This window comes from Schistocerca cancellata, chromosome 1 (genome assembly GCF_023864275.1).
Source record: "Schistocerca cancellata isolate TAMUIC-IGC-003103 chromosome 1, iqSchCanc2.1, whole genome shotgun sequence".
In the NCBI taxonomy this organism is placed as follows: Eukaryota; Metazoa; Arthropoda; class Insecta; order Orthoptera; family Acrididae; genus Schistocerca; species Schistocerca cancellata.
This window is the reverse complement of record NC_064626.1, coordinates 954,568,917-954,595,912: the sequence shown is the minus strand read 5'-3', so window position 1 is coordinate 954,595,912 and position 26,996 is coordinate 954,568,917. Positions and strand designations below refer to the sequence as shown.

The following is a 26,996-nucleotide window of genomic DNA, read 5'->3' as shown; positions in this document are numbered from 1 at the left end:
TTGCCAGAGAGCAGAAGGTTCTCTCTCGTGCACAGCAGTCTTCCTTTGCCTTTACTGTGGATGTCAACAGGCCTGAGCTACCGAAATGTAAGCGTACGCCACACGGAACACCATCACAACATAAAATGGAGTGCTGCTGACATCAAGGACGTGGCCCACTGCCAGGCCATCGCTCTGCTTCGTGTTAACATCACAGTGTGCTAACACTGTTCCTTCTTGCCAAGATTGAAGCGGCTGCCTGTGATCCTTTGACAGACTGTATCATCAAAGTGCGACATGTCTGCCTCACACTGCTAATGATCTGATGTGTATCTGAAGCTAATAAAGTTTTGTTTCCCTGTCATCAGTGTATCTGCTGGGCCCTACCAGCCTGCAGCTGTGCTACTCACACCAGCAAACGTCACTGGCACTCTTCAGAAATGTCAGGAAAGTTGATGTTGCCACAGTGAACAGTGTGCATAATAACCTGCATGGAGAATTTGCTATGAAGAAGCTGTGTATGAGGTGAGAGCCACGATTGTTCACACTCAACTGAAAGCACATCCGGTACAACATTTCTACATAATGTCTGGCGATATTTAAGTGCAAGACTCTTTGGATTGATTTGTAACTTTTTTTTTTTTTTTTTGGGGGGGGGGGGGGGGGGCAAAACTGCTATGGTCATTAGCGCCCGGTCTGTGACTTAGGAAAAGGTAAAAAACGAAAATGGAAACCAGCAGCAATGGGAACGAAACTCAAAAAATTGGAGAAACTAAAAGCAGAAGGAAAGCTTAAAAAAACACTATCAAGAGACAGCTGTAGACGGGCGCGTAACGGAGTACAATAGGGGCACTCAAGTAAAAAGTGTCTTACCGTCCACAGCTGAGAACAGTGGGGACAGAGTGGGGAAGGATCGCCGCTTAAAAGACGTCGATGGCTAAAAAGACAGTGCCCTATCCGGAGTCTAGTTAAAATTACCTCCTCCCGACGACGCATTCGCGAGGAAGAGGTCCAAGAACAGGAAAGAGCTTTCACGTCCCACAATTTATTATGGGGAAGTGTTGACCAATGCGCGTGCCATAAAAGAACAACACGACGACATAAAACACTCTGTAGATCGGCGAAGGGAATCGTGCGAATAGCTGGCCGAAGAAGAGAGACCGCAGCCTTGGCCGCTATATCGGCTGCCTCATTTCCACAGATACCAACGTGTCCTGGGATCCAGAGGAACGCCACCGAGATACCCCCCAAGTGGAGCAAGTGTAGGCAGTCCTGAATCCGGTGGACCAGAGGGTGGACAGGGTAGAGAGCTTGGAGACTGAAGAGAGAGCTGAGAGAATCTGAACAGATAACATACTGTATCCGCTGATGGCGACAGATGTATTGGACAGCCTGGAGAACAGCGTAAAGCTCCGCAGTATAAACCGAACACTAGTCCGGAAGCCGAAATCAATTTGGGGTGTCGCCAACAATATAGGCACTCCCTACACCAAACGATGTTTTTGAGCCATCAGTGTAAATAAATGTGGCTTCCTTCATTTATGCACATAGAGCAGAAAATGCCCGATGATAAACAAGTGAAGGGGTACCATCCTTGGGAAACTGACAAAGGTCACGGAGCAGGCAGGTCCGGGGACAGAGCCAAGGCGGTGCTGTACCCCAAGTTGTTAAGAAAGTTTTAGGAAAGCGGAAGGAAAGAGAATGGAGCAGTTGACGGAAGCAGACTCCCAGTGGTAGTAGGGAGGAAGGGCGGCCTGCATACCCTAAATCCAAGGAGGCGTAAAAAAAAAAAATGTCATGGGCTGGATTAGCAGGCATGGAAGACAAATGGCTAGCATAACGACTTAGAAGGACAGCTCGCCGAATGGACAGCGGAGGTTCAGCAGTCTCAGCACAAAGGCTTTCCACAGGGCTGGTGTAAAAAGCTCCAGACACTAAACGTAATCCACGGTGGTGGATAGAGTCGACACGCCGAAGAATAGACGGTTGAGCAGAGGAGTAAACTATGCTTCCATAGTGCAATTTCGAGCGCACTAAGGCGTGATAGAGGCGGAGAAGGACCACTCGGTCCGCTCCACAGGAGGTACCATTCAGGACACGGAGGGTGTTGAGGGATCGCAGACAGTGAGGCATAAGATAGGAAACGTGGGGGGACCAGCACAGTTTTCTGTCAAACATAAGACCCAAGAATTTAGCGACGTCCAAAAACAGAAGGTTGACAGGTCCTAGATGTAAGAAAGCTGGAAGAAACTCCGTATGACGCCAAAAATTAACACAAACAGTCTTACTGGGAGAAAAGCGGAAGCCTCTTTCGATGCTCCAAAAGTGGAGGCGATCGAGACCGTTGAAGACGTTGTTCAAGAAGGCTGGTCCGTTGAGAGCTGTAGTAGATCGCAAAATCGTCCACAAAGAGGGAGCCCGAGACATCAGGAAGGAGACAATCCATAATTGGATTGATGGCAATGGCAAACAGTACAACATTTAGCACAGAGCCCTGGGGTATCCCGTTTTCTTGGGAGAAGGTATGGGAGAGAGTAGTGTTCACCCGCACTTTAAATGTGCGCTCCGCTATAAATTCGTGAAGAAAAAGGGGCAACCGACCGCGAAAGCCCTAAGAGAATAGTGTGCGGAGGATGCCTGTCCTCCAACAGGTATCGTATGCTCTCTCCAGATCAAAAAATATTGTTACTGTTTGGCGTTTCCGGAGAAAATTTTTCATGATATAAGTGGAGAGAGCAACGAGATGGTCAACGGCAGAACGATGCTTTCGGAAACCGCTTTGGGCAGGTGTTAAAAGACTGCGGGACTCCAGCCACCAAGCTAAACGGCAATTCACCATACGCTCGAAAACCTTACATACACTACTCGTGAGAGAAATGGGCCGATAGCTAGAGAGGAGATGTTTGTCCTTTGCAGATTTCGGAACAGGAACGATGGTACCTTCCCGCCACTGTCTGGGAAAAGTACTGTCGGTCCAAATTAGATTATAAAGGCGAAGGAGGTAACGCAGACTATGGTATGATAAATGCAGCAATATTTGGATTTGGATACCATCCGGTCCTGGGGCGGAGGAGCGAGAAGAAGAGTGTGCATGTTGGAGTTCCCGCACGGAGAAAACAGTATTGTAGCTTTCGCGATTTTGAGAGGAGAAAGCAAGAGGTCACAATTCCGCTGCACGTTTCTTCAGGAGAAACGCTGGCGGGTAATTTCAAGAGCTCGAAATCTCAGCAAAGTGTTGACCCAATGAGTTAGAAATTGCAAAGGGTCCACTAATGTATCATGCGCGACAGTGAGCCCAGAGACCGGGGAGAAACTAGGCGCATCTGATAACTGTCGAATCTGACTCCAAACTTCCGAGGAGGGAGTGAAGGTGTTAAATGAGCTAGTAAAGAAGTCACAGCTTGCCTTCTTGCTATCGCGGATGACGCGACGGCACCGCGCACGGAACTGCTTATAGCGGATACAGTTGGCCAAAGTAGGATGGTGTCTGAAAACGCGAAGAGCACGTCGCCGCTCACGTATTGCGTCACGGCATGCCTTGTTCCGCCAAGGAACTGGGGGGCGCTGTGGCAATTCGGAGGTGTGAGGTATTGAACGTTCTGCAGCTGTAAGAATAACGTCTGTAATATGAGTGACCTCATCATCGACGCTAGGAAAGTGATGGTCATCGAATGTCGCTAGAGATGAAAAAAAGTGTCCAATCGGCTTGAGCAAACTTGCAGCGCCTCGGGCGCATATATGGCAGTTGTGGCTGCAATCTAAGGACACATGGAAAATGGTCACTTGAGTGTGTATCAGCAAGGGCGAACCATTCGAAGCGCCGAGCTAGCGGAACAGTACCGACCGAAAGATCCAAATGAGAGAAATTTGTCGTGGAGGCAGACAAAAATGTAGGGTCCCCAGTGTTGAGGCAAACAAGATCCGCTTGGTGGAAGACGTCTAGCAATAGTGAGCCACGTGGACAAGGATGTGGAGATCCCCAAAGCGGGTGGCGGCCACTGAAGTCCCCAACCAGCAAATAGGGGTGTGGAAGCTGACCAAGAAGATGAAGGAGATCAGCTCGTGCCATTGGTGGGGACGATGGAATGTATACAGTACAAAGAGAGAAGGTGTATCCAGAAAGGGAAAGACGGACAGCGACTGCTTGGAAGGAAGTGTTTAAGGGGATTGGGTGATAATGGAGAGTATCATGGAGAAGAATCTTGAGTCCTCCATGTGCTGGAGTGCTTTCAACAGAGGGGAGATCAAATCGGACTGACTGAAAATAGGGGAAAACAAAGCGGTCTTGGGGACGCAGCTTTGTTTCCTGAAGACAGAAGATGACCGGCGAGTAGGATCGTAAGAGGATCGTCAATTCATCCCGATTGGCTCGAATGTCGCAGATATTCCAATGGATAATGGACATAGGGTGGACAGAATATGGAAGAATGTGACCAAGGTTGCCGTCAACTCAACGACTGCTCAGAGCTTACGACCGACAGCGTGGACTCCTGCCACCAACAATCGGCCGGTTGATCAGCCACCAGCAGTGCGCCTCGGCGACACAGAAGACTGCCGAGGGTGGTTACCGCCAGGTGGTGCTGTAGATGAGACACACCATGGCGGAGGATGAGAGGAACTGGGTTTCTTATTAGCCTTCTTGGAACCATGATGTTTAGATGAAGGAGGAACCGATGGTTGTGAAGTTGGGGTACGTAAAAATCTTCACGAGTATGCTCTTTTTTTTGGAGGTCTGGGTGTCTGACTTCTGGGATCGAGATTTAGCAGAACCCAATGAAGGATGAGCCATAGAGTTAGCAGGCGAAAGTGGGGAGGTTGAGCGGGCGATCTTTGCGCTGGCCGATCTGACGACCATGTCACTAAAGGTGAGATCACAAGTCTGCGTGGCCGCCTCCTTTGTTGGCCGAGGAGAGGCAAGGACAGTGCTGTATTTTCCTGTCTGAGGCACAGTGGGCTTTCGACTGGAACAATTTTCGAGCAGCAAAGGTCAACACCTTTTCCTTCACTGATTTCCTGAATGAGCTTTTCGTCTTTAAAAATGGGGCAATCTCGAGAGGAAGCAGCGTGGTCACCCATACAGCTGATGCAATGAGGGGATGGAGGTGGACAAGCACCCTCATGGGCATCCCTGCCACACGTAACACATTTGGCCAGGTTGGAACAGGACTGGCTGGTGTGATTGAACCGCTGACACCAGTAGCAACGCGTAGGGTTTGGGACATAGGGGCGAACGGAAATTCTCATAGCCCGCTTTTATGTTCGATGGGAGTTGAACTCTGTCAAATGTCAAGAGGACAGTACGGGTTGGAACGATGTTCGTGTCAACCCTTTTCATGACTATGAACAGCCGTTACTCCCTGGTCAGACAGGTAGTGTTGAATTTTCTCGTCGGACCATCTGTCGAGGGAGCGGTTATAAACGACTCCACGTGAGGAATTTAAAGTGCGGTGCGCTTCCACCCGGACAGGGAAGGTGTGGAGCAGTGATGTACGCAGCAATTTTTGTGCCTGGAGGGCACTGACTGTTTCTAACAACAAGGTGCCATTCCGTAATCTGGAACAAGACTTTGCAGGACCTGCAATTGCGTCGACATCTTCCTGAATAATGAAAGGGTTGACCGTGGAGAAGTCGTGATCTTCGTCAGACCGAGAAACAACGAGGAACTGTGGCAACGATGGAAGAACTGTCTGTGGCTGAGACTCAGTGAACTTATGCTTGTGAGCAGACATAGTGGAAGATGAGGAAACCATTGCGGAAGAATCCCCCATGATTACCGTCATCTCCGATGGCGCGCTCCTCCCTTGTGGGGGCCCTCTCTGAGGGCACTCCCGCCTTAGGTGATTGTTCACACCTCAGGTCACACCTCCCAAGAAACGGACAGAGGGACCAATCGGCACTTTTGGAAGTTATCAGCTCGGGTAATCACCCCTCCCTGGGCTTGGCTGTTACCAAGGGGTTCGTACGTGTCCTACCTGTCTACCCGGGGTGGGGAATTACGCGTTACCCCGTCACCGGCTATGCATGAAAATGCATGGGTCGGCCTTCAGACATACACAGGGAGGAAAAAAGAGAAACGGAAAAACAAAGAAAGGGAAAGGAAAGAAGAGGGGTCTCAAACGCTACAGCGGAGAAAAGGGTAAAGAGAAGAGGTAAGGAAAGGAGAAGGACAAAGGAAGGATGAAGACGTGCAAGCAGAGAAAGCGAAGAATGTGTTACATTTTCGAGCGTCCGTCTCCGGACGTAGGCACAAAACATACTCCCAGAGGGGGAGAAAGGGAAGGAAAGATCCGGAGGTGAGGGGAGGGGTGGCGAAGATGGGGTATAGGGAAGGATGTGGAAAAGGAAGGTATGAAGCCCGGAAAGGAAGGCGGGCCACATTAGCTCAAGGTCCCGTGCTTGCTACAAACGTATCCACAAAAGAGTTGTGGACCCCCTGGGAGGGGGGGGGGGGGGTGACTGTTGTTGAAACCTGGGGCCATCAAGTCAGAACAGCAGTCAAAACAATGGGCAAAGGTTGGTGAAAGTGCACCAAAGAAGATAAAGACCATTTTGGCAGCTGGTAAGGTGATGGCCACTATTTTTTTCCCCAAGGAATTCTCCTCATATCTTACTTGGGAAAAAGCAGAACACAATAGGACCCCATTATGCTTCATTGTCGGATTGCTTTAAACTTGCAATGGCTGCAGAAGACCGAGGTTGGCATATAAAAAAAAGTGCTCTTTCATCATGATAATACAACATCCCACAGGTTAGTGGTAAAAGTGGTGAAACTGCAAGAATTGGGCTTTGAATTGGTTCCTCATCCACCATATTCACCTGACTTAGCCCCAAGTAACTTGTTCCTGTTCCCTCACTTGAAACTCTGGCTTGCTTGTAAGACATTTTCATCAAATTAGGAAGTGATATTTGTAGTCAATGAGTATTCTGCAGAGTTTGACAGAACCTATTTTTCTGATGGGATGAAAACCTGGAAGGTCACTGGACCACTTGTATATTCCTCAAACAAGACAATGTCAAGAAGGCGAGTTTTTATGAAACAAACTTTTTTCTTGCTTTTTTACCAAAATTTATCAAACCACCCTTGTAGCTGACAAGTGTGCTGTTCATATTATTTTTGGGTTCTTATTTCTGAGATATAAATATGAGTAAGAGAGAGGCAATGGCGAAATCAGAGAGACAAGGTGTCACTGGAGAGGAGGTTATGCCATTGTTAATCAATTAGTGCAACTGAAGGCAGACAATACATTTGTGTATAATAAATTGGCAGAGGAGGAGGATGAATTAGGATTGTTGAAATCACAAGAGTCTGGGGGTAGATCCAGCTGTTGTGAACCTAGTTGCTCTCTTTTCCGGCAGGTCTTCTAAATTATCATTTGTAGAGGATCTCATGTCATCAGCTGACAGAGGGTTAGTCAGACAAACCGTTATTACAAATAGCAAGGCCGCACTTTTCAGGGGGAGAAATTCATTTGTATGTTGCACAGAGGCACTGGACAAAAACTTGAGCAACTCCAGCAGGGACTGGTACAGTAATACAGGAAGCAAAATAGTGTGTGGTTTTTTTGTGAACAATTGAATGGTTTTTCTAAGAGGCCTAACAAAGCGATGAAAGATTTTGTTGATATAATTAGAAAGCTAATACACATATGAGTTAACACCTAATCAGGTTGTAATTAAGGTGTTAATACAGGAAGCTAAGTAAAGGGCACTCTATGCTTTTCTGAGGGTGCAGATTGTTGCACTTAGAGGTCTCCATGCAGAAATGCCATCCTCAGGGTGCACACTGCTGCTCTTAGAGGTCTCCCCCATGCAGTAATTAGGTTGGAATTTGAATTTGAGAAGACTGATGTTGCAATAAAGGGAAGAGAGTGTCAAAGAGCATTCGGCAAATATATGATGATTTAATTTCGGACATATGGGGCACATACAGAGGCAGTCCTGCCAGCTATTTAATAATAGTGGAGGTACGAATTATCAGTGGTCGCGTGGGAACAATAGCTGGCACAGTATAGACCAGCAACAGTATTAAAATAATAAAGATAGGGGTGGTCTGGGTGGTAATAAGCACTGATTTAACTTAAGAGGGAACCCCAGATCCACCAAAAAGCATTCCCAGTGTAAGTAAATGCGTAGGCAGAATGCGCCATAGTGGGTGTAATAGGTGGTAATAGTGTAAGTTTTCATCAGACACAGGGAGGCATGTGTTTATAGTCCCTGGAGAGTTGGCAGGTAGGAGGCAGTGGAACCCAACACATTATAAATTGTGTGCGATAGAACATTGATTTACAGCCATTAGGGTCGATAATGATGGAAAAAGTGTATGGAAGTGGTGTCTTATGTGAGGGCTACAGCATGATCCTTGGGCTATACTGGGTCAGCATCATACCATAAACGACCTTTAATTATGTATGGTTGAGCTCAGTGGGAAAACATTTCCACTAGGGGAAGCTGTTTATCTCTAGTGAGGCATCTGCTGTACAAGGTAATACAGCTACACCACATACAATGACATTAAGGCTTAATTCGCATGATTGTGGGACTGCGTGTCGAGTGGTGCTGGGAAGTCACAAGGGCGAATATGGAGCCTGACTGATCGCTACGTACATTATGCGACGTGGAACTACTGGAAGATAGTGATTATTAAATGCAGCATGTTTTACAGTAAAGTATCATCCACATACAGCAGAGGTCTGTAGGTAAGGTAGTGCCCGACCATGTGAATGATTTTGGTACTGACAAGTTAAGTTGTTAAAGGTAATATTGGTGCCAATGTTAGAAATCCTGGAGATGGACGATTGCTGCAAGGAAAGTGTAGGCTAGAAGATGGCACAGGATGCTGCTAAGACAGCATTTCATGATACAGTGAAGCATTTTAAGGGAACAGAGGACACAGATGGAAGAGATGTTAGAGTTTCAGGACTTTTTTACTGTGAGGCCCCTGGGATGAGAATTTTAATTGTACGAAAGATGTCGCAGATATATAGAGGAAATATTGATTCTGTTGTGATTACTGCCATTTGAATAGTAAGACTACAACAGGTACCTACCCAATTCCAAATATCTCACACACACACACACACACAAACACACACAAACACACACACACACACACACACACACTGACAGTCTTTGGCAGTGCTGTACTTCTCAACAATGTACTTTAAGAGTGGGTACAAGTTCAAAGTGGCTCCAGAGGATAGAGTGGCTAGTGTGTTTTCAGCATCTGGGGGCATTTTACTACTGAAGAATACCATTTGGTTTAAAGAATGCACCAGCCGCCTTCCAGCTTTTGTTGGGCCAGGTGCTGAAAGGATTGAAGCTTCATCAATGTCTAGTGTACCTAGATTGCATAATTAAACAATGGAAACTCCAGGTTGGAAAATCGGCAATATTACAAGAACGATAGATTTCTACTCACCGCAAACATGACCCACTGAGTTGCAGAAAGGCATAACGAAAAGACAGTTTTTGGCCAAAAAACATATCCACATAAGCAAGCACACCTCATGCACACATGACTGCTATCATAGGTAGGTCTAACCGGAATATGACTGTCACATAAATAACAATCTGGAATGGGGCAGGAGGGGAGCAGGGTACAGGTGGGGGAAGAGAAGAGCACTGTTTAGTGGGACATGCAGAGACTAGATGGTGATATGGCGAGAATGCCAGGTGGAGCGTTGGGAAGTGGGTTGGGGGGCAATGGAGAGGACCAGTCACTTGTGCACGAGGTGTGCTTGCTTGTGTGAATTTGTTTGTGTGTGTGGTTATCAGTCTTTTCATTGTGCCTCTTTGCAGTTCAGTGGGTCATATTTACAGTGAATAGCAATCTACCCTTTCCCTGATATTTTAGACTACACGTTTTTTCACTTGTATGCAAGAATATTCACCAAGGACTGAGGAGGGTGTTCAAGAGGTTATGTAAGAGCTAAATGTTGCAAGTTGTGTTGGCAACACCAATCATAGATTATATCAGCATTTTCTCTCACGTCTCCTCTCTCTCTCTCTCTGCAATGGCCAAAAATATTCCCTTGACTCCACCACTACCCATGGTGTGAACTGTGTCTTTTGTGCCACTTATAACTCATTCAGTGACATGACACGTTAATAGGAAGAAAACAGGCTGAAGTCAAGTGAGACGTCAAATAAGACAACAGAACTGAAGTAAACTTTACTTCAAAGACACACAAAATCAGGGAATTTTTAGCATTGATCTTATGGGTTTTTCACAGTGGATAAAAATTTATGTCGTAGAATTGTGAAAAATGTAAAATCGAAGTTCCACTGTAATGTTGTCAAGTCCATACACTCAAAAAAGGACAAAGAACTTTGTGACAATACCATGGCCCTTACCAAGCAACAAATCATGTTAACATGGAACTTCAGTTTTCAAAAATTTTACGTACTTGATGTCAACAACAGCTGTTAGAGGTGAGTCAGAATCAATCCCAGACGGAATATAAGTGCAAACAAGGAAGAAAGCAAGAGAGATGGAACAGGAAAGTAAACGACAGGAGGAAAATGTCCATATACCTTGTATGCTCTAAGTGTTACGGTCAAAAAAGTAGTTAACGTGTTGTTTTGTTATGATTTTTGCAATTTTGCTTATTTTGTTTGTTTGTGTAACAGATTGCTAGGATAATTATGGGTAAGTCTTCAGTTGAAACTTCCAGGCTGAGAGGCCGTGGTCGATGTACGAACTCTGCAAAAATGGAAGTTTATCCACCCAGACTATATGGACTCCCAAAGGTACATAAACCACAGGTCCCGATGAGACCAATTGTGAGTGCTATAGGATCTCCAACACAAGAGGTGGCCAGATATCTCGCCTGCTTGCTGCAACCATACACTGGCAGAACGGTCAGTTACATTAAAAACCTGGCGCATTTTATTGAAAAACTGAGGGAGATTAACGTCAGCCCAAGTGATTTTTGTGAGCTTCAATGTACTGTCATTGTTTACCATGGTACCTGTAAACAAAGTTATTTTATATATAGCAAACATTTTTCCGAATGACATAGTGGCTTTATTTAAACACTGCCTGACGACAACTTATTTCCAGTACAACAACAAGTTTCACAAACAGATTGACAGGGTGGCGATGGGAAACCCTCTCAGCCCAGCTGTTGCCAGTTTATTTATGGAGATCTTCAAACAGTGAGCACTGTAGACTGCCAGTAAAAAGCCAACTAAATGGTACTGCTATGTTGACACATTTGCAGTGTGGACTGATGGTGAAGAAGAGCTGGATGTCTTCTTGGTGCATCTGAACAGTATTAACCTGAAGATACAGTTTATGATGGAGAAAGAGAGCAACAGTCAACTCAATTTCCTGGATGTGTCAGTAATTAAACGGGTGGATGGGATGATGGGCCACAACGTATATAGAAAGAACATTCACAAAGAATCAAACCATCATCCTAGGCAAAAAAGAGGTGTCTTGAAAACCTTGATGGACAGAGCCAACAAAATCTGCGAGCCGGCTTACTTGCAAGATGAATTAAATCACTAATGGTCAGCCTTCATGAAAAACGGATACACCAGTAAGGAAATTGATCGAGCCCTCCATCAAAGAAGAAAAGAAGCCAGAAGTCAAGAGCAACAACGGTCACCTACTGGGAAAGTTTTCCTACCGTTCATTAATACAGTCACAGAATGTATCGGGAAAGTTCTGGGCAAGTATGGGATCTAAACAATCTTCAGACCCACCAAGAAGATTAAGGAATATTTAAGAACTGCAAAAGACGCCCGACACCCCCTAACAACACCTGGGGTATACAAAATTCCATGCAGTTGTGGACAAATATATACTGGAACAATGAAAAGAAATGTAAACATCCGCTTAGCGAAACATAAAAAACTGCCACTTAGGACACATCAAAAAATCGGCTGTAGCTGAGCATGTTTTTCAAGATGGGAACCACAAAATTAAATTTAATGAGACAAGCGTTCTAGCACGAACATCTCATTATCATGCGCACGTGTATAGAGAAGGAAGAGAGATTCACAAACACCATAATAATTTTAATCGAAAAGAGAAAGTTTTAAAGTTGGACAAAATATGGATGTCGACGTAGTGCCAGCAGAATGACAATCTATTACTCTTAATCGAGAATGACGACGACTTCCAAAGATAGGCATACCGTCGGCATCACGTGACGAATGGTGGTGCCCTCTATGCGCTCTATAAATGCGAGAGTACATGGCCGGACGACCTCAGATGATGTCTCCCACAGATGGAGACGAAAAGTTAGGTGGAAATTTTATACATCGACCATGGCCTCTCAGTTGGGAAGTTTCAACTGAAGACAACATTGGCCGTGATACCTACACTGTATGATTAATTATGGATAAGGTTATGTGTATTTAAACTAAGCAAAAGATCCAACAATTGTAGCTTAAGCATCCAGGTGTTCTATAAAGTCATCAGAAATCTGGATATGGCGATCACATTTTCCTGTCAGTGGTCCCAACAGTGAATTAACATATTTAACGAGGAAATACGTGGGGGCTCCAATATTTCTCGCTATTGGGGGAAAAGGGGATCCATCCTTATTTATCTTTGGTAGGCCTGTAACAACAGACTGCACTTCTCCCCCCAAGACTGTACAGCCGACCAAAGATACGTAAGGATGTGAACCCTATTCTTCCAATAGTGAGCAATATTGGGGAGACTACTTATTTCCTCTGTAATTTTTTTTAATTTTACTGTTTGGACATCTCTTAGGCAAATGTGACCATCATATCTGGAATTCAGAGGACTTCATAGAATGCCTGAAGATCTTAAGCTACAAACATTGAATCTTTTGGTTAGCTTTGATGTTTTATCTTTATTCATGAATGTACCTCTGCAGGACTCATTAGAGTTTATCAGCATTAAGTTTCAGGTAAGACATTGTGGCATTGTTCGAACGTGAACTTACCTCAACTTATTTCTTATTCAATAACCAGTATTTTGACCAAGTTGATGGTGTCGCCATGGGAAGTTCTCTGTCTCTCATGGTAGCTGACTATTTTATGGAAGACTGAGCAAAAAGTGCTGCCGTTCGCAAGTCCACAACTTTCCTGCTTCTGGTGACGTGTAGACAATATATTTGTCATGTGGCTCCATGGAATAAACACATTACCCATGTTTCTCTAGCATTTGAACTTTCTCCATCTGAATGTACAGTTCCCCTTGGAACGGAAAAATATGGCATTTTACCATTCCTGGATGCCATGGTTAGAAGAAAAGTCGATGGTACACTGGGACAGAGTCTAATGCAAACCAAATCACAGAGAGTTTTATTTACAGGCCACAAAATGTCATCATCCTGCATGATGCAGTGGTGCCTTAAGCTCCTTCGTGCATAGAGCGCATGCGGCCCCAGATATGTAAAATCCACCTGTTGAGCTACAACACCTAAAAACAGTGTTGAAACAGAGTGGCTTTTTTGATAGATAAGTCACACATTCTGTTCTAAGCAGGGACACAAACGACTATGCGGCGGCACCCACAACAACAGCATTCTTCCTGTATTTTGGTGACATGTCTTCAGGAATAGAAAGAATCTCACAACATCAAGTGTGGCCACAAGGAAAATTGAGGAATTTGTTGCGCTCGGTCAAAGACGATCTTGTTCTTAAGAAACATAGCTTGCATAAGAACCCATGCCAATGTGGGAAATCATATGGGGCAGACATGCTAAACCATGCAAGAACATTGTGTTAACACTACTGTCATATACACCTGGGCCAACCTGATAAATCAGTGGTGGAAGAGCATAGCCTGTACATGGGACATTGCACGTTTTATGGGAAGACCGAAGTTTTACCCTCAGCATTATCTTTCTGGGACTCTGTCCACTGTACACACGAATGTGGCCTCCTTAAATACAATCTTAACACGGATGGACGTTTTCAATTAAATGCGGCCACACCACTAGCTGCCATTAAATCAAAATAGAATAAACAAGAATTTTTATTCATAACGCAACGCAGCACACTACTGACATTTAATTCACTGCCCACAGTGCAAGCGCAAAAGGTCTCTACAGTTCCTGGCAGGAGGCACTAAGAGCACCACTTTCCTCCAGCTGCAAGCGCCTTCCCACAAGTGCATATTGCCTGCTCCTGGCTTGATTAATTTCGAAGATGGCATGCACCTATGTCAGTCAGTCATGCTTTTTAGCAGTGGCAACAGCAGCTAGCACCATCTGAAGATGTTTAACAGTTGTATTGACAAAAATATTGTGAGATTTTCACAATATGATCCAACAACAAACCCGAGATGAGTATTTGCACCCCACAATTACATTTTGCTACTGAGTTTAGTGTGTATAGTCTAGTGCTGTTCAACGACAAAGAAAATTATGTGAAATGGAGACAGACACAAATGAATTTTAAATCATATCATCATGTGTCACATGCAATATATGAAAGTTCATTCAAGATGGGAATCAAAGGCATTCATGATTTCTAAACTCTGTGATTGGAAAAAAGCATGATCACGTGACTTCTATTTTTGATTAATAGATGCTTATAATGGGCAACATTTTATCACTAGAAATACCCCAACAAGATCTATTTTAAGAGAAGTTTATTTTTACAGCCTTAGTTGCACAACAACAAAAATTATCAATGAATAGTTTAGATCATACATAACAGTCATCTTCAGATCCAACTAATAAAATAAAATAAGAAACAACTTACAGAATTTTGGCATTCTAATAATACTGGAGTTCCCCCAGATGATAGGTCGAAATCCTTTGGTAAGAGTAAGAGCACTGCCTACACATCCTATCTACCCGCACCTTTCAAGTTTGCGACACCATACAGCAATCTTTTCTAAATCGCTTTGCAACTGATACTGGTCTTCGGATGACCTTACTAGACAGTAAATTACAGCATCATCTGCGAACAACCTAAGAGAACTGCTCAGATTGTCACCCAGGTCATTTATATAGATCAGGAACAGCAGAGGTCCCAGGACGCTTCCCTGGGGAACACCCGATACCACTTCAGTTTTACTCGATGATTTGCCGTCTATTACTATGAACTGCGACCTTCCTGACAGGAAATCACGAATCCAGTCGCACAACTGAGACGATACCCCATAGGCCTGCAGCTTGATTAGAAGTCGCTTGTGAGGAATGGTGTCAAAAGCTTTCCAGAAATCTAGAAATATGGAATCAACTTGAGATCCCCTGTCGATAGCGGCCATTACTTCGTGTGAATAAAGAGCTAGCTGCGTTGCACAAGAACGATGTTTTCTGAAACCGTGCTGATTACGTATCAATAGATCGTTCCCTTCGAGGTGATTCATAATGTTTGAATACAGTATATGCTCCAGAACCCTACTGCAAGCCGACGTCAATGATATAGGTCTGTAGTTCGATGGATTACGCCTAATACCCTTTCTTAAACACTGGTGCGATCTGCGCAATTTTCCAATCTGTAGGTACAGATCTATCGGTGAGCGAGCGGTTGTATATGATTGCTAAGTAGGGAGCTATTGTATCAGTAAAATCTGAAAGGAACCTAATCAGTATACTATCTGGACCTGAAGACTTGCCCGTATCAAGCGATTTGAGTTGCTTCGCAACCCCTAAGGTATCTTACCTCTAAGAAACTCATGCTAGCAGCTGTTTGTGTTTCAAATTCTGGAATATTCCATTCGTATTCCCTGGTGAAGGAATTTCGGAAAACTGCGTTCAATAACTCCGCTTTAGCTGCACAGACGTCGGTAACAGTACCATCGGCACTGCGCAGCCAAGGTATTGACTGCGTCTTGCCGCTTGTGTACTTTACATAAGACCAGAATTTCTTCGGATTTTCTACCAAATTTTGAGACAATGTTTCATTGTGGAACCTATTAAAGGCATCTCGCATTGAAGTCCGTGCCAAATTTTGCGTGTTTGTAAATTTTAGCCAATCTTCGGGATTTCGTGTTGTTCTGAACTTCGCAACTGGGTAGCGAAGCAGATACTTAACCCCCATTCCTTTTCATAATTCCAGGTGTGGATATGTGGATCTATGTCAAATCTCTCTTTGCCCATCTGGTGCACTACTGCTCTCAGGAATGAACTTCACACAATCAAGGAGACTACTGTGGTTTGATGCCCTTCCTTCCACTCCTCTCGGAAAGAGTCCACTATCTTATGCCTTATACGCTTTGGTCATACCAGGCTCACCCATTGTTTCCTCTTGTGTAACAAACCACCTCCTCAATGTAGTTGTGGAGCCAGACTGACGGTATCCCATATATTGGTGAAATGTCCCCTTCTTTGGCCTTTTGTGCTAAGTATAGTCTTCCAGATGCCTTAATTTTAATGTTAGCAGATGATTCATGGATGGTCCTCAGTTTCCTCTGTGAAAGTGGTATTTATTTTCAGATATAAGGTTTTGCTTTACTCCTAGAGCAGAGGCTAGGTGATTGGGGGCCTCTCTTCATGTTTTCTCAGTCTGAGACCCCATGACCAGTCAGCCATGGAAAGACCGCTCATTTTTCCAGTTTTTGGATTTGGTCTACTGTTTTATTCCTTCTACTGTGTATTTAACTTTCTTGTTTGATAGTGTGACTCCTCTGATTGGATCCATCCGCTTTTAGCAGACCCGCTCTCTTTCATGAGTAACTTTGGAATCGTGAGACTGAAACCTGGCCATTTAGTCCCATGACCCCTCTCACTTGGAGTTGAGCATAAGACAGGAAATACAATGGTGCTGTATCTGAGATGATGCTGTCATCTTAATTGATCACAAACTGGGATGAGCCTTCCTCTGCTTGGCTGCATATCGGCATCTCAGTGTGGTGGCACCGTGAAGCTGAGTGAGGGTGTGGCTTTGCCATCACCTCCCATTCGCTGTCACAGCATGTAGTCAGACATGGTTACCTTCTGTGGTATTGATGCGATGTTCTGAGCTTTTTAAGGCACCGTGATCTTTGAATGAAACCTCATTCTCCTCCCCCTCCCCCACTCCACAAACATCTACACTGTCATGTAGGGCGAATGTACATGACAGTGGCAGAGGAGGAGAAGGTGGAGGAGGATAGGGGGGAGGGAACTGAATGTGGATGCAGATCAGGAGGCAGGGAGGTGTAATGATGGCCAATGGCACATCCCTGCCCACACCCTGATATCCATCATGAGAGTTACTGGGAACAAAACCAGTCCGAGTGCACATCTGCAACCAGAGATGCAGACGCTGTGGTCAGGTGAATGGCAAAGGGAGTTATTGGAGTGGTGTGATGACATGGTGGGTGGCATGTCCATTGACATCAGTTCAGGCTGTGGGATAGGTGGCGATGTTGGCAGCGGTGGCAGTGTTAGTGGCAGTGGCAGGGTGTTGAGGTCCATGGGCATCACAGTGGATCGGCCACTCCGTGAGTGCGGAGACACAAGATTTCTGTGCCGTGCCAAGTGTGGCTAAACACTCTGCGGCAGAATCTTGGACACCTCAGACGCCTGCCACAGCTGGTTTTGGTGGCACCGCTACAGTTCTGCAGAACCTTGGTTGATGTATGAACAATGTCCAATTGCTTCGGTAATGACTCCACATTCCCAATGCTGTTTCTTCCCGAAAACTATGTGGTAGACAACATCTTGTGGCTGCAACTTTGTCTGATCTGGTGGAATGAATTGTTTCTATGGCGGTTGCAGGAGATGCTACAGGGTTCTGCTTTAGTGTTAGACTGAAGATGAAAAGGTGCAGTTGTCACATGATGTATGCCATTGGTGGCACAAAGCTGGTGGAAATTGGCTGTTGTGAATTGTGGGCCATTTTCTAAGACAGTGACCTCTGGAAGACCTTAAAGATAGGTGGATCTCACAAGAACAACAAAAGGAAACTTACTATGAGTGTCAACCACTAACAACCATTGTTTTTCTGTAATGGTCCTGCAAAATCAATATGAATGTATTGCCACCGTCTGGATGGAGGTGGCCACTCAGAAAAAAAAAATGCAGAGGCAGTGACTAATGTTCCACATTATTTTCTTCTGTGGTATCAATATGAGGTGCCGACTTTGTTACAGCACTGCGATATTTGGATGGCACCACAATGTGTGGCAGGTGGCAGTTGACGCTAAATAACGACAAGTGTGAGGTGATCCACATGAGTTCCAAAAGAAATCCGTTGGGAATTCGATTACTCAATAAATAGTACAATTCTCAAGGCTGTCAATTCAACTAAGTACCTGGGTGTTAAAATTACGAACAACTTCAGTTGGAAAGACCACATAGATAATATTGTGGGGAAGGCAAGCCAAAGGTTGCGTTTCATTGGCAGGACACTTAGAAGATGCAACAAGTCCACTAAAGAGACAGCTTACACTACACTCGTTTGTCCTCTGTTAGAATATTGCTGCGCGGTGTGGGATCCTTACCAGGTGGGATTGACGGAGGACATCGAAAGGGTGCAAAAAAGGGCAGCTCGTTTTGTATTATCACGTAATATGGGAGAGAGTGTGGCAGGTATGATACGCGAATTGGGATGGAAGTCATTAAAGCAAAGACGTTTTTTGTTGCGGCAAGATCTATTTACGAAATTTCAGTCACCAACTTTCTCTTCCGAATGCGAAAATATTTTGTTGAGCCCAACCTACATAGGTAGGAATGATCATCAAAATAAAATAAGAGAAATCAGAGCTTTAACAGAAAGGTTTAGGTGTTCGTTTTTCCCGCGCGCTGTTCGTGAGTGGAATGGTAGAGAGATAGTATGATTGTGGTTCGATGAACCCTCTGCCAAGCACTTAAATGTGAATTGCAGAGTAGTCATGTAGATGTAGATGGTCAGCCAGTTCATTCCCTGAAATACCCATGACTAGGGACCGAGAGAAAGATAACTGAGCAGGCAGCATAGCCAAGTGCAGAGAGAAGATAATGAATAGCAGAGACTAAAAGTTTACGAGAGTCATCGGTTGATTCCTGCAGGATGTTCATCGAGTCGGTGCACATTAAAACACTATGGAGGGACGCCCGAGCGGCAAAATGGAGGGCCCTGTTAATGACTAGCAGCTCTGCTGTGAACACAGTACATGATCCCAGCAATAAATTGTGTTCTAAGCCAGGAGGAGAGATGAAAGCATATCCTGCTGCATCTATCATCTTAGAAATGTCAGTGTAGAAGATGGCAGCACCCTGCAACTCTGCAAGGATGGAACATACAAGACGCCAAATGACCATAGGGGTAATAGCGACCTTAGGACCCTGAAATTCGTTGGTCCTAATCTGTGGTCTAGGCACCATCTGAGGAGGGGAGGGGGGGGGGGGGGGGAGGATGAGAGGAAATACAGGGGGTGCATTCCAGTGAGTGGACATGGATATCTTGACAGAGAGAAGTGAGATTCATTCGAACCGGCAATCCCACCCGCACACCCTTTGGCAATTGTCGGGAAGGAAACATCCATTGTTTGTTGACAGAACAGGGTACAAGGGATGGTCAGGGAATTTGCAAATGGTGATTACATAGGAAACCAAAAGTTGGCTGCTTCATATTTGCAGAGGAGGAATCCCCAGAGACTGACTGTCAATAGGACTAGTGCGAAAGGCACCAATATCCAAATTCACACTACAATGTTGAACAGGTTCAAGTATTTTCAGAGTGGCAGGAGCTGCTGAGCCATAAACCTGATTACCATAGTGTAGTCTGGACAAGACCAGAGCACAGTAAGAATGGAGAAGAGTAGTACAGTCTGCACCCCAAAATGTGTGGGTCAGGAGGCGGAGAGCATGTAGGCTTCAGGTGGCGAATATGGGGTAGCCATGTCAGCTTTTAATCAGAAATAATGTTCAAGAAATGGGACTCTTGCTGCAACATCTAGGAGCTGGTTGCCTAAATAAAGTTCTGGATCGAGGTGTACTGTGGGTCAACGACAAAAATGCATAACCTGTGTTTTGGAGGGATAAAACTGGAAGCCACGGGAGACAGGCCCTGCAGAGGTCCATCATACGGCACCTTTGAGCCAGAGCTGAGCACATGATGCCAAGTGGGAGCTGCACCAGACACAAAAATTGTCGATGTACAATGCCGGGATAACCAGAGGCACAAAAGAGGTTACAAGCTCATTGATGGTTGTGAGGAAGAGTGTAACAATACAGTACCCTTTGGGATACCGTTCTCCTGAATCCGAGGAGTGCTGAGTGAAGTGCCAACTCTAACCCGGAAGAGCCAGTGGGATAAAACTCGTGGATAAAAATTGGAAGAGGGCCACAAAAACCTCAGTCATGGAGGGTAACTAAAATGGCGTGTATAGTGCAAACAGTAAAATTCAGAGGTGGTAGTGTTATGGTGTGGTCGTGTTTTTCATGGAGGGGGCTTGCACCCTTCATTGTTTTGCATGGCACTATCACAGCACAGGCCTACATTTAAGCACATTCTTGTTCTTCACTGTTGAAGAGCAAGTCGGGGATGGCGATTGCACCTTTCAACACGATCGAGCACCCGTTCATAATGCACGGCCTGTGGTGGAGTGATTATACGATAACAACATCCCTGTAATGGACTGGCCTGCACAGAGTCCTGACTTGAATCCTATAGAACACTTTTGGGGTGTTCTTGAACGCAGACTTCATGCTGGGACTCACCGACCAACACCAATACCTCTCCTCAGTGCAGCACTCCGTGAAGAATGGGCTGCCATTCCCCAAGACACCTTCCAGCACCTGACTGAACGTATGCCTGCAAGAGTGGAAGCTGTCATCAAGGCTAGAGGGGGGGGGGGGGGGGGGAGATCACATAGTGTATATCCAAAACAGGAGACAGGTAGTGTAATTATCCCTTCACGAACCATGGACCTTGCAGTGGTGGGGGTGGCCTGTGTGCTTCGCAATATAGACAGCCGTACCATAGGTGCAACCACAATGAAGGGGTATCAGTTGAAGACCAGACAAATGTGTGGTTCCTAAAGAGGGGCAGCAATCTGGTTGGTTGATCTGGCCTTATAACATCATCCAGCATGGCCTTGCTGTGCTGGTACTGGAAACGGCTGACAGCAAAGGGCATGCAGCACTACTGTATGGTGACATGATGAGGGTAAAATATTTCCTAAGTAAAACAGACCCCGATTTGGATCTCCAGATGAGGATTACTCAGAAGGATGTCATCATCATGAAAAATGAAACTGACAATCTACAGATTGGACAATCAAATGTTAGATCCCTTAAACGGGCAGGTAGGTTAGAAAATTTAAAAAGAGGCATTAGATATAGTGGGAATTAGTGAAGTTCAGTGGCAGGAGGAACAGGTCATCTGGGCACATCAATACAGGGTTATAAATACAAAATCAAGTAGGGGTAAAGGAGAAGTAGGTTTAATAATAAATAAGAAAATAGGAATGTCGGTAGCTACGATGAACAGCATAGTGAATGCATTATTGTAGCCAAGATATACAAGAAGGCAACACCCACCATAGTAGTATAAATTTGTATGCTAATCAGCTATGCAGATATAGACACTGGAAAAATGTATGATAAGATTAAAGAAATTCTTCAAATAGCTAAGGGAAAGGAAAATTTAATTGTGACGGGCACTGCAATTCTATGAAAGGAAACTGAGGAGGAGGAAAGTAGTAGATGAATGTGGACTGGGTGAAAGGAATGAAAGGAGACACTATGGGTAGAATTCTGCCCAGAGCAAAATTTAATCATAGCTAACATTTGGTTTAAGAATCATGAAAGAAGGTTGTATTTGTGAAAGAGACCTGAAAGCTTTCAGATTAGTTATTTTAAACATAAGATAGAGATTTCGTGACCAGATTTTAAACTGCAAGATGTTTCCTGGGGCAGATGTAAACATGGACATAAATTCATTAATTACGAACTCTAATTAAAAATGAAAAAATTGAAAATAGATAGCAAAACAAGAGATGGGTCCCGGATAAGTTGAAAGAACAAGAGATCGTTGAGAGTTTCAGAGGAAGAATTGGGCAACAACTGATAGAGAAAACGTACGCAGTAGAAGACCAACAGGAGATGAAGTAATGAAGGCAGCACAGGAGCAAATAGGTAAAAAGACAAGGCCCAGTAGATATTCTAGGGCATCCCAGAGCATATCAAATTTAACTGATGAAAGGAGAAAATATAAAAATGCAGCAAGTGAAGCAAGCAAATGGGAATATAAACTTCTAAAAAATGAGACTGACAAAACGTGCAAAATGGCTAAGCAGGAACAACTAGAGCCCAAATGTAATGACATACAAGCATATACAAGGTGTCCCCCCCTAAGAGTCATCAGTGTTATTTTCTCTGATGTTTTGGCAGACATCTGCAATTTCGTGTTTGCCATGTGTAGCTGGAGTCAGTCCAAATAAATACTGCTCATCATATCTTCCACTCAACATCTAGTGTTGACGGAGAGCGTTGGTTTGTTTCCATTACAAGAAAATGCTGAATTTTATATGCCCATTCAATAGAGTAATTCTAAATTTGTCTAGGGTGATATTCATTCTATCAATAAGCATTAAGAGGGACAGTAAACCATGGAAGCATAAACATTACTCCAGCAGTGACTGACCAATGTTGCTGTAGAGCTGTAGCAGTCACCATGGACCAAGGCAGTGCTATTGCTGTTGGAATACTGGTTATTCTTCATATTTTGCTTTCCCTGTTAGTGCATACCAATAAAACACATATTGGAGTGGACTTATATGCGACCACTCTATAGAATGAGCATGTGAAGTTCAGCTATAAAACTCAGTTTGAATTGAAACAGGAAACTAATGGATGCCTTCCTTAGACACTGAGTGTTTCACGAAAGATGTTATGAGCAGTATTTGTTACGACCGACTCCACCTAGACCAAGAGCTCAGATAATAAACTAGTGCTATGCAAAGAATGGAAAGCAGAGAGGTGGAAGGGGTATATAGAGAGGCTGTATAAGGGACGTTAACTTGAAGCCAATATTGTAGAAAGGGAAGAGGATCTAGATGAAGATGAGATTAGAGATTTGGTACTGCAAGAACAATCTGACTAAACACTGAATCTCAGACTTCAAGAAGAAAAAGTTCCAATTCCAAAGAAAGCAGGTGCTGACAGATCTGAAAATTATCAAACTACCCGTTAAATAGGTCATGGTTACAAAATACTAACACAAATTATTTACAGAAGAATGAAATACAAACAGAATTTGACCTCGGTGAAGATCAGTTTGGATTCTGGAGAAATGTAGGGAAATGCAAGGCAGCGATGACCCTACGACTTCTCTTAGAAATTAGGCTTAGGAAAGGCAAACTTACGTTTTTAGCATTCGTGAACTTAGAGAAAGCTTTCGACAAAATGCTCTCTGAAGGTAGAGGGCATAAAATGCCAGGAGCTAAGGGCTATTTATAACATGTACACAAACCAGATACAGTTATAGGAGTCGAGAGACATGAAAGAGAAACAGTCGCTGAGAACAGAGTGAGATAGGGTTCTAACTATCCCTGATGACATTAAATCGATGGAAACCAAAGAAAAATTTTGAGTATGAATTACAATCCAGGGAAAGGAAATAAAAACTTTGAGGTTTGCTGATGACAATGTAATACTGTCAGAGACAGCAAAGAACCCTGAAGAGCAGTTGATTGGAATGGACTATGTCTAGAGAGGATGACATAAGAGGGACATCATCAAAAGCAAACCAAGGATAATGAAATGTAGTTTAATTAAATTATGTGATGCTGAGGTAATTAAATTAGGCAATGAGTCACTACAAGTAGTAAATGAGTTTTGCTATTTGGGCAGTAAAGTAGCAGATTATGACCAAAGTAGAGACGATATAAAATACAGGCTGGCATGGCTAGAAAAATATTTCTGAAGAAGAGTAATTTGTTAAAATCTAATACAGAGGTAAGTGTTATGAAGTATTTTCTGGAGGTATTGTCTCGATTGTAGCATAGTATGGAACTGAAATGTGGATGAGAATTATTTCACGCAAGAAGATAATTGCTTTTGAAATGTGGAGCTACTGAAGAATGCTGAAGATCAGATGGGCGATCATGTAACCAATGAGAAGTTACTGAAAAGAACTGAGTAGAAAAGAAATTTGTGGCATGACCTGACTAAAAGAACACATGAACACTGGACACATTCTGAGACATCAAGGGATCACCAATTTAGAATAGGAGGGAAGGGAGAGTGGTTATGCGAGTGCAGGGCGGGCTGGTAAGAATTGTTGAGTGAGACGGAGATGAATGCAGTAAGTAAGTACAAAAGGACGCGAGTTGCAGTAGTTATTCGGAGATGAAGAGGATTGCACCGGATACAGTAGTGTGGAGTGCTGCATTAAACCAGTCTTCGGACTGAAGGCAATGACAGAAACAATAGAAATTACTTGTTTACAGATCTGATTTTCAGACTACCAATAGGGGTACCACAGGACAGTGTTCTAGGATGTCTTATTTCTTATTTACGTAAATTATAGAGATTCCTATCAATGGGACTCTCATAAATTTGTTTACTGATGACACAGATGATGGAACTGATATAAAACAGGTATTGCCAACATCTGCAACCAGAGTTTTGGAATACATGCAAAACTGGTTCGAAATGTACTAGTTAATCTTTAATCTTTCAAAAACCAATTACATTCATTACAGAAAAAAGTTAAATCATGATCTGGACCTCAGAATTCAAAATAAATGAATTGAGAAAGTAGCTGTTACCAAATTTTTAGGTGTGCACATTTAAGAAAATTTAGGATGGAAGATCACATCCTCTATCTCACTAAGATAAGCTCAGCTTGCTTTGTGCCCTATGCATAATTAGTAATACATGTAGTAGACAATGTAGCTTACTTCCATTCTGCTATTACAAATAGCCTCACCTCTTGGGGTGGTTGTAGGGCAAACCTGCAAACTACCATCACTATAGAAAAATAAGCTGATTGAATAATTACCAACAGTTCAAGGCTAACACCCTCCAAACAATTACGTCAACAACTAAATACTCCGCCCTTGCTATGACTCTATATACAAAACAAGTGTAATTAACACAAATAGACAGACAGTTTCAGAACTGATGTAGACCTTCATTCTTTTAATGACATCCATATAGAAAAGGTAAGCACAGCTTCAGCACAAAGACATACATACATCCAGGGTACCAGACTTTACAAAAACTTTCAGCACACATAAAAGAAATAAACAAGATTTCTTCATTTAAGAGAGCATTATTCAAATCTTTATGTTTTTATTACAATGTAAATGTGTACCTGCAATAAACTTGTGGTAAATAACTATATTAATTTATTGCAAGTCATCAAGTGCTTGCTCTAATGTCGTTTAATATTTTGAGCAAAATGTTACAACACATTATTTGTAATAAATATCAACTACATATTCAAAAAATAAATTTTTGTAATTCATTAGTATTGTATACTGATGGGGGACAAAAAATGAAAAAAATTGCAGCACCAAAAAATAATGAAAGTGAAGCAATGAAATTTTGGGAACACATTTGGCTAGGTTACATATTTTTAAGAGATTAACATAGCAAGATCACAGGTTAATGCAATTGCGAGATAAAACATTGCAAATGTGAAACCTGGTACATTAACAACCAGTGATATACCAGAATGTTGAATGCAAGCACACAAATGTGCATGGATTCTGTTGTACAGATGCCAGATGTCAGTTGCTGGCTGGAGTTCCATGCCTGTTGCACTTTGTCACGGATGATGTTGGGTTACAACAGCGGTATGTGGGCGAGCATTATCCGTTTGAAAACGCCCCCTGGAAAGCTGTTCACAAATGGCAGCACAAAAGGTCAAATCACCAAACAGACAAACATATTTTCAGTCATAGTGCTTGTGATAAAAACAAGGTTGCTCCTGCTGTCATACAAAATCGCATCCTAGACCATAACTTCATGTGGAAATCCAGTGTGTGTAGGCCGCAGACAGGTTGCATGCAGGCCCTCGACTTGCTTTCTCCAAACCAACACATGGCCATCATGGGCACCAAGGCAGAACCAGTTTTTATCAGAAAAAACAACATACCTCCAACCTGCCCTCCTATGAGCTCTCGTTTGACACCACCGAAGGCACAAACGCTGGTTTTTTGGTGTCAATGAAATGCACGCTCCAGGGTGTCTGATTCAGAGCTGTTGTTGAAGTAACAGATTTGCAACAGCTGCAATTTGCATGAAAATGCTGTGAGACAACACAACCATCTGGTTACAATTTTAATGACTTAACTTATGTCTTGACCAGGCTTATTTCTCATCAACCTTACACTTTTCCACTTTCTATCATTTTGAAAGACAGTGCTATGTAAGTCATATGAAAACATTAGATACACTGCTTCACATCAACATTCTCGAACACAAGGCAAGTGCAAACTGTGTCATGCTTGAGAATGTTAACGTTATACAATGCATCTAATGTTTTTATACGACTGACATACGACTTCGAAAAAAAAAACTGGAAAAGTGTAAGGTTGACGAAAAATAAAAGCTTGGTCAAGACATAAGTAAAGTTATTAAAAGCGATTTGTAACCATTTGTGGTCCCAACTGCTGCTCAAATTGTTTCTGCAGATGCAGTATGATACACCACAGCCGTACACCAAACATGGTCTTCCCTCTCAGTAGTGTCACAGGGCATTCTGGAATGCAGTCATCTTGCAGCTGTACATTCTTATGATCACTGCCAAATCATATGGTGTGGCTACATTCATGCCAAGTCTTTCTACAATATTGCACAAGGAGCATCCTGCTTCTCGTAGCCCTATTACACAACCTCATTCAAACTAAGTGAGCTGTTGCTGATGGCATCTGTCATATTAAAGGCTTTCTTGACTAACATACATTCACTGTGTCCAATCTCTAAGGAAAGTAACGCTCATGACCATTACAACACATATTTAAAGCAAACCAGATTTACGTAGTCCCAGTGGTGCTACTGGTGCCACTCTTATGTGACTGGTGCGAAATGGGAAATCATCATCATCTTTCACATGTAGAAACATGCCTACCAACTTTCATTTATGTTGCAGACCTACTCCTTCATGTAGTGATTCTTTTTTTCCATCAGTGTATATGTAGTTTTGAATATTGTGCAGGG

At 43.5% G+C, this 26,996-nt stretch overlaps 1 protein-coding gene across 4 annotated transcripts in view; it reads right to left on the bottom strand.

Moving 5' to 3' along the window:
* LOC126088274 (E3 ubiquitin-protein ligase RNF34) overlaps window positions 1-26,996 on the bottom strand; it is an 84,365-nt gene that overhangs the window by 23,310 nt on the left and 34,059 nt on the right. The gene's annotated exons all lie outside the window — the stretch shown is intronic.